Here is a 15584-nt window from a genome sequence, read left to right as displayed (position 1 = left end):
GCCCGGAGCCTGTGCTCCGCAACCGGAGAGGCCACAGCAGAGGAAGGCCTGCATACCACAAAAAAAAAAAAAAAAAAAAAAAATGTAAAAGTAACCAATGCCTTCAGTCACTGCTCTTGTGAATTCATCCAGAGACCCTTCCCCATCCTGACCACCTCCTCTGGACATATTCTTGTACATCTTTTTTTTTTTTTTTTGGTACACGGACCTCTCACTGCCGTGGCCTCTCCCGTTGCGGAGCACAGGCCCCGGACGCACAGGCCCAGCAGCCATGGCTCACGGGCCCAGATGCTCCACAGCACGCGGGATCCTCCCGGACAGGGGCACGAACCCGCGCCCCCCGCATCGGCAGGCGGACCCCCAACCACTGCGCCACCAGGGAAGCCCTCTTGTACATCTTTAGACATGATCCCAGACTTATCACCCTTCTTGTTCTAGAACAGAGGTTGGCAAACTATAGCCCTCCATGCAGGCTACATTTTTTAATAGTCTGTGAGCTAAGAATGGTTTTTACATTTTTTGAGGACTGTAAAAAAGAAAAACAAAAAAGAGTTTACAATATAGACCATATATGGCCTGCAAAGTTTAAAATATTTACTATGTGGCCCTTTTCAGAAAAAGGTTGCCAATTCCTGTTCTAGAAGCTCCTATACTTCTATCAATGCAATATAAGATTGCCCAAGACTGTTTTACAAACAAACTGCACTATTGTATCATGTCAACTTAACTGTAGGGCTGCTAACTGTTCAATCAGTATCCATTCTCTTCCTGCTTCTTACCTAGTAATAAAATTCTTAGCTAGGAAGATGGCTACCAGTTGAAGACTACATTTCCCAGTCTCCCTTGTAGGAAGGTGTGGCCAGGAGGCTAGCTTCTAGCCAGTGGGATGTAGCCAGATGTGACTAGGGTAATTTTCTAGTCTTTCTCTTAAAGGGGAGGAACATGCCTTCCCTTTTCCCTTTCCCATTGGCTGTAATGTGGACCTGATAATCCTGTGGATGAAGGGTAGCAGAGCAACAAGATAGAAGGACCCTGGGTTTCTGGTGCTGCCATTTCACCCTATACTGCTTATTCTCAGTCTGTGAGAGGGAAATAAACTTGTAGTTTATTTAAGCCATTGTTATTTTAGGTCTTTGTGACAGCAACTGAATCTGTGCCCTAACCAATACAACTATCAGTTTTAACTCTCAAGTATTTTCTATATTTGTGGCTGCTAAGACACACATCTCCCACATTCTTCAAGCACGCAGTTAATTTTCTGGACATAATAAGACCTTGCACTGACCTTGTAAGAATCAGTCTATCATTTTACCCTGACATCTGGGACCCACTTCTGACATCCAAAGTAGCTTCTATCCTTTCTAATTTCACGTCACTCTTCAAGAAGCACTTTAGGTGTAGCACTCAAACTAAATACAGTGCTCATCAAAGCACCTGATCAATGTTAAGCATAATGTAACGGAGAGGACTGTGACCTCAGTTTGTGGGGGAAGAAAATAACAGATTAAACTAAGGTCAGATGAAGGAGAAGGTGGGGAGGATGGGGGCAAGCAGTTGTGAAGAGATTACTATGTTCCAGGCACTCTTCTGTGAACTTCCTCATTGTTATCTCATTTATTAAATATTTCATTCTGGGCTTCCCTGGTGGCACAGTGGTTGAGAATCCGCCTGCCGATGCAGGGGACACGGGTTCGTGCCCCGGTCTGGGAAGATCCCACATGCTGCGGAGCGGCTGGGCCCGTGAGCCGTGGCCACTGAGCCTGCACGTCCGGAGCCTGTGCTCCGCAATAGGAGAGGCCACGGCAGTGAGAGGCCCACAAAAAAAAAAAAAAAAAAAAAAAAATTTCATTCACTCATCCATTTATTTTTAAAGTACTCATTTTATTTTTTTGAAACAGTAACTATCAATACCCCCTACTGGGGCAGAAAACTATTATCCATAAACACTGATGAAAACAGAGTCCATGCAAATCTCTCTTTTTCTAAGTCTGTGTGTACCCACCCTCTCTTTGGACACCTGAAGAGTATGTTGACAGCATTCCTTACAAGACTTAGAGGCAAAGATGAAAATACTCCAGGCACCTAGTTCAAGAACTGTCCAGTGTAGAACAGTGGACAGTATTTTCAGAAATCTCTACCCTCGGCCATCTTAAGACAGATGAGAAGTAAGTACACGCTGGCCTTCTGCAGAGCTGCATGGCAGAAGGACTGAGTGGGCAGTCTCTGAGTAGTGTCAGACTATCTGGGTCCAAACCCTGTGGGTTTGAGTCAACAGCTTAATCCTTTCCTGCCTCAGTTTCCTTATCTGTAAAATAGGGATATGTTATTCTTACCAAACCATCTAAGGCTGATTTTCCCCCTTTTTTTGCAGGTGATGAACATGATGCTTATGTCCTTGTCCGAGGTTAAACCCTCCAGTAAATGTCAGCATGAGGATTAAACCTTAGGTCTATTTGATGCCCACCTCATGCTTTTTCTTCTTCCAAAGATAAAGAAGGAAAATATGGGCCACATGATCAAAGACAAAGGTAGAAAATAAGTTACCAAATCATGCTGAAAAAGATGACCTGCCCACCAGAGGGAAGGTTGGATGACTCTTAATGTGGTGCTCAAGACAAGAGCTGACTGAGGTTAATGGGGGTTTTCTTCTAACTTCCTTCAGAGCTTCCGCCATGTAGAGTAGAACAACACCCTAGCATGGTGTTTAAAAAACAAACAGCCAGGGCTTCCCTGGTGGCGCAGTGGTTGCGCGTCCGCCTGCTGCTGCAGGGGAACCGGGTTCGCGCCTCAGTCTGGGAGGATCCCACGTGCCGCGGAGCGGCTGGGCCCGTGAGCCATGGCCGCTGGGCCTGCGCGTCCGGAGCCTGTGCTCCGCAACGGGAGAGGCAGAGGGAGGCCCGCATACCACACAAAAAAAAAAAAAAAAAAAAAAAACAAACAGCTGGCTCAAGACCTACTCCCTTCTTACAATCATTCAGCCTGTTTGGGGATCTTGGTGGGGTGGTTTTCAATGCACAAAAAAATCAGTCAAGGCCAATGTGCATCTTCCTTCTTACTTCTGGTTACCTAAAAGTAAATTATTCAGATCTAAAATCACACACACACACACACACACACACACACAACAAACGAAACCTTAGAGCACTGGTTCTTAACCTTTCTTTTACCTCTTATACCTAAATATGAGAAGCACCATCAGGGACCTCAGTAAACTAGGGCAGAATATTGGAGAAGCTTCCAGTGCAAAAGGAGTTTGGTATAGCACAAAACAAGCTTCTCAGACCTGGTGAGACCCTACTTCGGGCAGCCAGTGACATGAGCCCCAAATGGGTACTCTGAGCGCCAACCAATCCTGCACTGAGACAGACCTCACAGCTCCTGTTCTGTGTGACCACCTGGCTTCTGGGCAGTTTGCATATCCTGGCAACATCAACTTTACGCGTGTGTACGGGGTGCAGGGCAGGGAAAAGTTCTCTTCTGGCAACCCACAGCCCACATAAGAATGCTGCAAGGACGAACAAGGGAAAGTCATAATTAAAAGCAGATCAGAGGCCACAAGCCCACAGAGGAGTCTAAAGAACCATAAGAGCAGGATTAGATATTTTGGTCAGACTGGTAAGAGCTCTGACTAGCACAGATCATGAGCAAACACCAGAAATTATATGTAAATTATTACATTCACCTGGGGTCAAAAACCCACATGCCTTTAGGGTCCCAGCAAGCAACATAAGTGTGTGAAACAGCATGGCATAAATGACCAGGCTTCTCTGCAAATCCAACTTCAATATAAACAAAAGCCATGTTGGCTAGAAAGAGCTGACATCAGAAGATGGACTGCAAGTTTGCACCCCCTCCTCAAGATGATCACAGTCATCAAAAGAAAGGAGGGAAAATTTTCATCTTTCTCTGAGAAAGATAAAGAAAATTAGCTTTTTTTAAAAAGCAGTTTTCTAAAAGTGATTTTAAGGTCATCATCGCTTCCAAGACCTAGTTGAGACAGGATAAAAAGCCAAAGTAAGATATAGAAAGAGTTAAAGAACACCTCCCCAAAACTGGATGTCTTCAAATGAGTTGGGTTAGATGGCCCCATCAGTAACTCTCAGACTAAGAGCTGAGTGAATCACTTGGGGGCCCAGGTAGCATGCAAGATGTTCTTCTACAAGTCTCATTTACAGTCGAAAGGTGTCCATACTATTTCCTTATAACACAAAGGAGCCTTTACTTCTTTCCTTAGGGCTATTTCATCAAAAGCTCTCCCAACTTTTGGGTTTTTTTATTTTGAAATAATTTTAGACTTACAGAAGAGTTGTGAAGATTACATAAAGAACTCCTATATACCTCTCACCCAGCTTTCCCTGATGTTAACATCTTACATAACCATAGTATCATGATCAAAAACAGGAAATGAATGTTGGTACAATACTATTAACAAACTGCAGAATTTTCTCGAATTTTGCCAGTTTTTCCACTAATGCCAGTTTTCTGTTCCAGGATTCAATCCAGGATCCCACATTGCACTTAGCTGTCATTTCTCTTTTGTCTCCTCTGATCTGTAACTGTTCCTAGTCTTTCCTTGTCTTGTCTTTTTGCCCTTGACACTTGAAGAGCACTGGTCAGGTATTTTGTAGACTGTCCTTCAATTTAGGTTTGTCTGATGTTTTCTCATGATTAGACTAAAGTTAGGGAGTTTTGGCCAGAATACCACAGAAGTGACATGCCTTTTCAGTACATCACACTGGGAGAAGGGAGGATGATGTCAATATGTCTTATTACCAGTGATGTTAACCTTGATCTCTTGGTTTAAGGTAGTGTCTGCCAGGTTTCTCCACTGTGAAGTTACTATTTTTCTCTTTGTAGTTAATAAATATTGGGGGAGGGTACTTTGAGACTGTGAAAATGTCTTGCTTCTCCTTAAACTGTCACCCACAAATTTTAGCACTCATCAGGTGATCTGTCTGCAGCAGTTATGACTATGATATTCTAATGTTGATTTTCGATATCCCTCATCCCTCTATATTTATTAATTTGGAATTCTTCTGGAAGGAAGAGTTGTCCTTTCTCCGTACAAGATAACCAGCCTACCCAACTTTAATTTTTATCAATATGGACTCATGGATAATCATTTTATTCTTTGAGTTATAACCAAATTTTAAAAATTTATTTATTTAGGCTAAAATTGTTCCAGTTTTGGCCACTGGGAGCTCTTTCATGTTTGTTCCTGTATTTGACATAATCCTGCTGTTGTTTTGTTGTTGTTGTTATTGATTAGCACTTCCTTACCCTCTGGCACCACACGATGCTCCAGAATCTTCTTGTATTTTCCCTGCTCAGTCTTGGAGTTTATTTTTTCAAGGATTCCTCATTCCTTTTATTGGATAAAGGCATTTAGAAACCAAGATCTGGGCACTGGGTGTGCTCACTGCTACCAAAATGCACTATTTGAGGCCTTCTTAGTAGTTGTCAGTCTGGCTAGAGGTTTATTAATTTCACTGATTTTTTTCAAAAGCAATTCTGTTTTCAATTCATTGATTGTTGCACTTATCTTTATTATTTCCTTTCTTCTGTTTGCTTTAGTTTTAATTTGTTCTTCTTGCTCTAGTGTTTTTTGGTTTTTTTTAGATGGATGCTTCTATTACTGATTGGAAACGTTTCTTCTTTTCTGATATAAATTATTTAACACTATCATTTCCCCCCAAGCACTGCTTTAGCTGCATCTCACAAATTTGACACACTGTATTTCCTTTTCATTCAGTTCAAAATATTTTTAATTCTTCCTCTTTGACATATAGGATATTTAGACATATGTTGTTTATTTTTCATATATTTGGGGATTTTTCTAGATATATTTCTGTTCTGATTTCTGTTTTAATTCCATTATGGTTCATGAACATACCTCCTGAAATTTCTGATCTTTTAAAGTTGTTAAGGTTGGTTTCATGGCCCCAAATATAGTATCCTATGGTGAATGTGCACTACAGAAAGATGTGTAGTTGGGTAGTGTTCTATAAATGTCAATTAGGTCAAGTTATTTGATAATGCCTTTCAGATCATTATACTTTTATTGATATTCTTCCTATTTGTTCTATCATTTACTAAGAAAAGAGCACTGCATTTTTCAACTTTGAGAACTTGTCTATTTTGCATTTCAATTCTATCAGCTTTTGGATTATGTATTTCAGAACTCTGTTGTAAAGTACACGCATATTTAGGATTATTACTTCTTCTTGGAAAATTGAGGCATTTATAATTATTTAATGTCCCTTTTTATCCCTGAGAATAGTCCTTGTTCTAATGTCTATTTTGTCTGATGTTAATGTAACGACTCCAGCTTTACTTTGGTTAGTGTTCGCACAACATCTTTTTTCTATCCTCTTACTTTTAACCGATTGTCTTTATATTTAAAGTAAGTTTCTTATGGACAGTGTATAGTTTGTTCTTGCTTTTTTAATCCAATCTGATAATCTCTATCTTTTAACTGGTGTGTTTAGACCATTCATACTCAATGTGATTATTGATATGGTTGGATTAAAACCCACTAACTGTGCCCTTTCTTTCTTTCTTTTTCTTTCTTTCTTTCTTTCTTTCTTTCTTGCTTTCTTCCTTCCTTCCTTCTTTCCTTCTTTCTTTCTTTCATCTGTTCTTTATTTTTTCTTTTCTTTTTCTGCCTTCTTTTATTTGCCTGGTTTGGGGGTGGAGTGAGGGAGGAAATGTTCTCTGTTGTTCCCTTAGTCTTAGACAAGCACTGCAACACTGAGCCTTCTCAGTGATCCCACCCCTCCTCTGGGTTACTTATGAACCCAACATTTATACCTGTCCTTTCCCCAGAAGTTCAGAGTTTTTTCCTATTCCCTTGCTCCAAAAATGATAAGATTTCACCAGTACCCTAAGGGTAATAGTGCTCATCCCCTTCCACACACACACCACACAATTTAAGGCTTTTGTTCATAGGAGAGAAGGATCCAGGTAGAGTTCCCTGCCTTCCCACAGCAGCTTCATTCCTTGTGCAGCACAAGGGAGACTTTCTGTAGACGCTCCAAACAGTTTCTGTGAGTTCATGGTGGGGTTCATGGAAAAATGCCTACAAGAGGGCATGGACTTCCCCCCATTATGTGTTGCCCCTAGATTCACCCTCTTTTGCCAGTGTGCACTCAGCCAGACTCCACCTACTCAACAACCACTCTAGTTGAGTTCTTATCTAGCTGCTTCTTGCCCAGGTAAGTCAGTGCTCATGTCTTGTTTCTCCCTGCAGATACCTGTCTCTTCCTAAATTATGGGTCTGCTGGTTTCCCAGCAACCTCAATACTTCAATAGGCTCAAGAAAGGTTGTGAACTTGCTGTCGGTCAATTTTTTTTCATTGTAAGCTTGAGAGTAATTCTCTTTCTAGCTCTCTACATCTTCGAATAGAAACCAGAACCCTACTTGTTTAATGAAGTATGTATGCATCTTTTGCAGTAGCAAGAAGGAGAAGATATAGCAGTTAGGATAAATCATTGTCCTCTTGGAAACTTCCCTAAGGGGCTTTAGGAATGACATACGTCCCAGAAACACTTCTCTGTTGTTTTTTGAGAAATGTAAGGTGTGGGAAAATATCCCATAGGGGTTAAGTAAAATACAAATGATATACTGATTTTTCATAAAGTATAAACTATAGGTCAGGCAGCTGTAATCCAGGACAATTGCCTGGCTGAAAGCACCTACTAGTCTGCAATTGCCTGGCAAAGAATACGATGCTATACAGCAAACCTCATGGATAGCTGAGAATAAAATAACTCAAGAAGATTTCTAGTCAATTAAGCCAATTTCAGAATTTTTCACACATGTCACTATTCAGTGAAAAATATGACAGGTGACTAATTACTCAAAATTAGGCCAATGACAAAAATATCATGCCTATGTTTTATTACTTATTATATTTTCCCCAAAGGTAAGTCTTTCCATTAACCATTAACTCCAAAATTATTATTATTAACAATAATGGCAATGGAACAAAATCATTCAGTGATCACTTAGGACAAGCAAGAGATCTTACAAACATTTTCTCATTTAATCATCACAAAAACTCAATGAGGAAAATGGGGCACCAAGGGATTAAAAAACTTGTCCAATGCACAGAGTTAGTATGTGCTAGAACCAGAATTCAAACCCAGGTCAGACTTCAAAGATCTTGTTTTTAACTTCTGAGCAAGACTGCCTTAGAATGATACTAGTTAAGATTTTGTGCGGCCCTTTGAGTATTTCCTTCTGTCATTCACAATGCTGGAAGTGGTCCACCCTTACATAAGAACAAAAAGCATCAGAAATGCCTTACTGGCTAACATCAGTTGTCCAATCAGAAAGACATTCAATTTCAGAATAGTAATAAGGGACCATTTGTTGAGACAGGATGACAACTGACCTTTATGAGGTTGGTTTGAAAGGAGGGTATAACTGTTCTCCATGTTTTCTGAATTTCTCCCCGGCCCCCTCCTTATACATATATATGCATGTGTGTGTGTGTGTGTGTGTGTGTGTGTGTGTGTGTGTGTGTGTGTGTATCAAGTATTCTTTTCTTCAGTACAACACTGCATTATGATGCTGTCGTCAGTAATTTATTTACAGTCTTCTTGAAATTATACCTATGTATGTATGTATCTATCTATCTATCTATATTAACCACATCTATCTCTTAAGAATAAAGGGCTCAAAAATAAATAAAAGCTATAAAAATTTTTAAACTAAAAGTCAATTAATTAATTAAACAATAAAAAATAAAGAATAGGGCTTCCCTGGTGGCGCAGTGGTTGAGAATCTGCCTGCCGATGCAGGGGACAGGGGTTTGTGCCCCGGTCCGGGAAGATCCCACATGCCGGGGAGCGGCTAGGCCTGTGGGCCATGGCTGTTGATCCTGCACATCTGGAGCCTGCACTCCACAATGGACGCTGTGCCCCGCAACGGGAGAGGCCACAACAGTGAGAGGCCTGCGTACCGCAAAAAAAAAAAAAAAAAAAAAAAAAAATAGAATAAAGGACTCTTTATGGGATATCTACCAGCTCAAATGAGGAGGCATAATATGACATTCTAAACTTAGACATATGGAGTATAGCAACAGCAAAGAAATGAGTTAGTTACAAAGACAATGATGCAAACAGCCACTACTAAATCTTCAGCTGGAAGAGGCAAGCTCTACGCAAGCATAGTTCATTTTACCTAACAAACCTGCATAAAATAAGATAGCAGATGAAATAGGAAAGACAATAAGAAGCAATTACAATCACCAGACATGTAAGAAGAACACCACAAAGAGCAAAGAGCAGTAGCCATCCAGGGAAATTCACCCACAATGGAGAACCATACCAGGTGGCCCTGCCAGAATCTCCAAATGGTAACACAAAGCAGTAGCTGGCTCTTCCTGACCTTTTACAAGATGCACATGGAAAATGAACCCAGTTAGATGACACATTGGGGAAACAGCCAGAGGCAACTGATTCAGGGGCTTCTGTCACCCCAAGCCCCACCTGGCTTCCCTGAGAGGTAGAGATGGTGGTGGGGGGAGAGGAGCGGGAGATCGTATCTCCACACACCTGTAATCCATTCACAACACACCAGTGAGTGGCTGCCCACCAGGGGGAAGCTCTGCGATGACTTGTGTCAACAAGTACTTCAATCATGTTTGATTTACTCTACTTAAGAAGTTAGGAAAATATATAACACTTCAGAGCAATATTTTCATCAAAAGTGGTTAATGTTAAAACATTTTGATGCTTAAAGGGCAAGCTTCAGTTATTAGAAAAATTAACTCTTAAAACGCCTCGCTCCCTGAGGATGCAGAAACACCAGATGTGAATACTTGCCTTTTATTGGGCTGTATATCAAAACGTCATATTATCTCAAGATATTGTTTTAAAGTCTGAATCAACCTTATCGATACCCACCATGGAGTTAAAGTATTAGATTGAACCAATGCTGGGACATTGTTGGAAGTGAAGAGAGTTCTATTAATTACTCTGTAATGACAGGAATAAGCCAGTACTATCCTACGCAAACCAAAACATTTGATCACTCAGGTATTAGACCACATCCCCATTTTAGAACAAGGAAATCTAAGTTTACCTATCCTCCTCTTTAAAAATAAAAATAAAATAATATATGCTAGTAGCAAGAAACTAAAAAATATGTAAAACAGAAAATAAAAGTGTGTGCTTTACAACCCTTGGAATCTCACTTCCCAGATATAACTTCCACTAACAGTCTGCCTTCCAGTCCTCCTCCACATGCGGAGGATAGAATTCCCAAACACTACTATCTGAGGCCAGATGAATGAATACCAAATGGCCAAAAATAGCAAATGTCTATCCCATACATTGAGTTCAGGTGGGGCCTACCCCTTTCTGCACTTCTGGGGTTCAGCATATGATTTGGGTGATTCGAGGTCTAAACCATCGGGTGTGTCACTTTTTTCCCGGGAACAATGTTGGTTCAACATGGTCATGTAATTGTTTTAGAACCAATGAGATACAAAGAAACTTTTGCTCAGACTTCTAAGAAGACTCATTCTCTAGCTCACTCTCACATGTATTGAAATTGAAAGGCTCTAAGACCTTGACCTGCACTGTCCAAGATGGTAGCCACTAGCCACATGTAACTATGGAGCATTTGATGAGACTAGTACAAATTGAGACATGATGTAAGTATGCAAGACACACTGAGTTTCAAAGACAGTATGAAAAAGGAACGTAAAGTATCTCACTAATAATTTTTGTCGATTACATGTTGAAGTGATGATGCATGTGGCTCACATTATAACTCTTCTGAACAGCACTGGTCTAAAACAGTTGAATCCCTGGTAAATCCAGGACTAAGCGTAGCCCAACCCATGGACTTTTCAGCTATGTGAACTAATACATACTTATTTTGCTTAAGCGAGTTTTGATTGGGCTTTCTAGCACTTGCACCTGAGAGTCCTTCATAGCCATATGAAGAATCACACTATACATTCAGGATACTACTCTTCACTGAACAACAGATCATGGGCATTTTTGTCCAAACTAGTCACCTTGCTAATAGTGTGTCCAGATCTGCACAAAGTATTCCACATAGGGACAAATCAACTACTTTTTTTCTGTTAACACCACTCTATGTGCTCAGTGTATGGCACCGGCTTTCTTTCAGGTTCTCTCGTGTCAATGCTCTTTTTTGTCTCAGGCCTTTGCACATACTTACCCTTCTGCCTAAAACTTACCCTTCTGTCCTCTCTTTTCATTTGCCTGCTCCCTCTGGTTATAATTTAAATGCCATCTCCTCAAAGCTGAGTTCCCTGGCCACTCAATTTAGAGTACGTCACCCTGTTTTTGCCTCTCATAGCCCCTCGTCTTCTCTATATATGTGGAGCAAAATATATATTAATTTCTTTAGATGTCTGTTTGATGTCTACTTTCCCCCTCCCCACTATACGATAACGTGCATTAGTGCACACCATGGCTATGTGGTTCTTCCTTTTATCCCCAGCACCTGGAACAGCACCTGACACATAGTGGGTGCTCACTAAATATCTTCTGAATGCCAGGAGTGAATGTTAAAGGGGGCAGGAAAAACAGGAAGGCCAGGGGAATATGAAGTAATGTGATAAGGAAGCCTAGATAATCCAGTGTGACCAAGCCAAGGAGTTTCTTTATGGTTCACAGGGTCTAGCAGAACCATAAAAACAGTAAGGATGAGAACTGACAAATGAACAGCAGGTCTGGAAGGATTTGAACAGTTAGTGGCTCCCTGGACCTTCCCCCAGGCATAGAAGTAAGTGATCAGAGACTCAATGGTAAAGCCTGCAGTACAAAGCATTCCTGAACTTCACACGACAAAGATTCTGCCTGAGGTTTTGTCCTCTGTTAGAAACAATGTGGTTCTTAGGCTCATTCTTATAACTTGACTACAAAAATATGGGAGGATCTGGGGTCTAGTCTAGGAGTTCTCATATAACTCTGCTCTAAAGACAAGATCACACTCTTGACCTCTGCTTTGTGGAACTTCTCACGAGCCTGGTTGAAATGCTGGTCAGGCCACATCCCAGCCAGCCTTTCTGGGCTCCATAAAAGTGGAGAATATCTGCTATTTTCCTGTTCACATTCTTGTTCTCACATGAGATCTACCTTGCATGGGATCATCTTACTTTACATGTCAGGGAAGGAGGAAGGTTGGTTACTGAAACTCTTTAGGATTGATACATAATAGCCTCTTAGTTATTCCTCTGGATGTGAGGCCTCTCCTTAAATGAGAAGGTCACTTTATTTTGTTTTAATGTGATACATATTTTTAAGTCGTTAATTTTATCATGGAAAAACTGATAGACGCAACAGAATTCATGTAATGTATGTTACAATACAAATCACAAGAGAAAAATGACTTTCTTGAACAAAGCACCCAATTTAAGATCTAGACTATTATCTTTGAAGCCCTGTGTGTGGCCCCTCCTGGTTTCATATTATTTTTTGGAAAGAATACGAACTACTTAATCAGTGAACTCCAGGAACCTGGGCTTAGATTACCATGTGAGAATTTTAGAGATTTGGTGCTGTCCACACTGCAGGTGCTGACGAGTCTCCAGAAAGGTGGGAGAGCCATCAACTCTCAGAGGAAGAAGGAAGTATTTTCTTTTTCTCTTTGATCTCTCCGACAACCACCCCAATTTTTTTTAATTACCACGCCTCCTTCCTCTGCTGGAAGGACCAAGGAAGTCTACCTATAGAGAAAGCAGGTACAAAGCCCTGCAATTCTGTCTCCTTCCTTTTTTACCAGATGGTTTCCATTAGGGTTTACCAGGTATTTTTTCTTAAAGGAATCAGGTATGCACTAGAAAAGCAAACATCAGGATCATAGAACTGGAAGCTGTTTATTTATTACAGAAATACAGAAATTTGATAGCTTTAAAAATACTTTAAAGATAATTAAATCCAGTCTTCTTTTAGAGCTGAGAAAACAAAGGTATAGGACTCGCCCAAAGTCATTCAGCTAAATAGATGTCTTCAGTCTCCAAATCATTATCTTTATTTCCCGTTATTCAATTCCCAGTATTGGTAGGTGTTCATTATTGAAAATTAGATCACATTATTGATCACTTTACTTTAGTCTAAGGACCAGAGTATCAGTATTTTCATTTAGCAGTATTAATAAAAATAATTTTTGAGCCATACATAAAAAGGGAATATACATTCATCTCAATGGAAAATACTTTCTTTTATTCATAACAGCATTTCTGCTTTCAATCAAAAGTCATTAACTATTCTATCACACATTTTTGATATCCTTTGATATTCTTTGACCCTTTTTTCTACTTCTAATAAAATATATAATTGAGCTGAATCTTTAAAAACATAGATACTTCAGCATACTTTTTTTTTTTTTTTTTTTTTTTGCGGTACGCGGGCCTGTCACTGTTGTGGCCTCTCCCGTTGCGGAGCACAGGCTCCGGACGCGCAGGCTCAGCGGCCGTGGCTCACGGGCCCAGCTGCTCCGCGGCATGTGGGATCTTCCCGGACCGGGGCACGAACCCGCGCCCCCCGCATCGGCAGGCGGACTCTCAACCACTGCGCCACCAGGGAAGCCCCCTTCAGCATACTTTTAAATGGTGGAGATGATAATCATTAAGTTCTTTGTTATATCAGGAACCTACAGATTGCTATTATTCAATTAGTTAACCAAACCCCCTGAATGGCCATCAGATGGCCAGCACTGTTCTAGACATATATCTTCTTCAGGATAAAAATGTTTTCAATTTTAGATTTTAATGAATTCTTATATTTATTTATTTGCTTGCTTATCTTATTCAATAAATTTTATTTCTATTGTTCTCAAGGCACTTTGCTAGGCATTGTTGAGAATAAAGCGAATGGAGAACCAACACTTAGAGAACGTACAGTCAAGAGATAGAGGGAAATGTTTATACAAATAACTACAATATATGGCTTAAGAGAGTGATCACAAACTCAAATGCCCACAGAAGCCAAGCAGACAATGTAAATGCATAAAACAAGGTCAGTAAAAGGCAACAGAGAATGGAGAACTATGGGAAGGTGTAAAATGAATGTGCGCTCTCAGAGAATGTTATTCTTTGTTTTAGGAGAAAGAATGGAAAAAGAGAGGATACAGGATGTGAGGAGAGGGGGAGGATAAGAGAGAGTGGGTAAAAGAGAGAGAGAAGAGTGCAAAGGGAGAGGAGGGGAGAGAAGGGAGGGGAAAGGACCAGGACTGAACCTTGAGGAACTCCAGAATTTCAACACTGAAAGATCAGGTAGAGGAGGTAGATAGAGGGAGACCAGTGTGATAGGAGAAAAACCAGGAAAGCAAGGTGTCCCAAAAGCCACAAGGAGTCAATGTTTCATGATGAATAAGATGGTCAACAGTGTCAAATTTTGCTGAAAGCGTCTATTGGATTTGACCACACTGATGTCACTGGTACCCTTGACAAGGGTAGTTTCAGCAGCGTGGTGGAGTTGGAAGCCAGGCTGAAGTGTTCTGAAAAGTGGATGGAAAGCAGAGAAATAGAGGTAGTATAAAGGCAACTCTTTTAAGAAGTTTTACTCTGAAAGGAGCAAAGAAATTGGGAAATGGTTAGAGTGGGACAAGCAGTCAAGGAAGGTAGTTTATTAAAAGACGGTTGATATCAACAAATGCCAATAAGCACATGAAATGATGTTCAACATCACTAATCATTAGGGAAATGCAAATCAAAAACTACCTTTAGATTCTTCAATATACGCAAATCAATCAACGTGATACACCATATTAACAAATTGAAGGAGAAAAACCATATGATCATCTCAATAGATGCAGAGAAAGCTTTTGACAAAATTCAACACCCATTTATGATAAAAACCCTGCAGAAAGTAGGCATAGAGGGAACTTTCCTCAACATAATAAAGGCCATATATGACAAACCCACAGCCAGCATCGTTCTCAATGGTGAAAAACTGAAACCATTTCCACTAAGATCAGGAACAAGACAAGGTTGCCCACTCTCACCACTCTTATTCAACATAGTTTTGGAAGTTCTAGCCACAGCAATCAGAGAAAAAAAAAAAACAAATAAAAGGAATCCAAATAGGAAAAGAAGAAGTAAAGCTGTCACTATTTGCAGATGACATGATATTATACATAGAGAATCCTAAGGATGCTACAGGAAAACTACTAGAGCTAATCAATGAATTTGGCAAAGTAGCAGGATACAAAATTAATGCACAGAAATCTCTGGCATTCTTATACACTAATGATGAAAAATCTGAGAGTGAAATTAAGAAAACACTCCCATTTACCATTGCAACAAAAAGAATAAAATATCTAGGAATAAACCTACCTAAGGAGACAAAAAACTTGTATGCAGAAAACTATAAGACACTGATGAAAGAAATTAAAGATGATACAAATAGGTGGAGAAATATACCATGTTCTTGGATTGGAAGAATCAACATTGTGAAAATGACTCTACTACCCAAAGCAATCTACAGATTCAATGCAATCCCTATCAAACTACCACTAGCATTTTTTACAGAACTAGAAAAAAAAATTTCACAATTTGTATGGAAACACAAAAGACCCCAAATAGCAAAAGCAATCT

Source organism: Physeter macrocephalus, chromosome 3 (genome assembly GCF_002837175.3).
Source record: "Physeter macrocephalus isolate SW-GA chromosome 3, ASM283717v5, whole genome shotgun sequence".
NCBI classification, from domain to species: Eukaryota; Metazoa; Chordata; class Mammalia; order Artiodactyla; family Physeteridae; genus Physeter; species Physeter macrocephalus.
Note: the sequence above shows the minus strand (reverse complement) of the source record.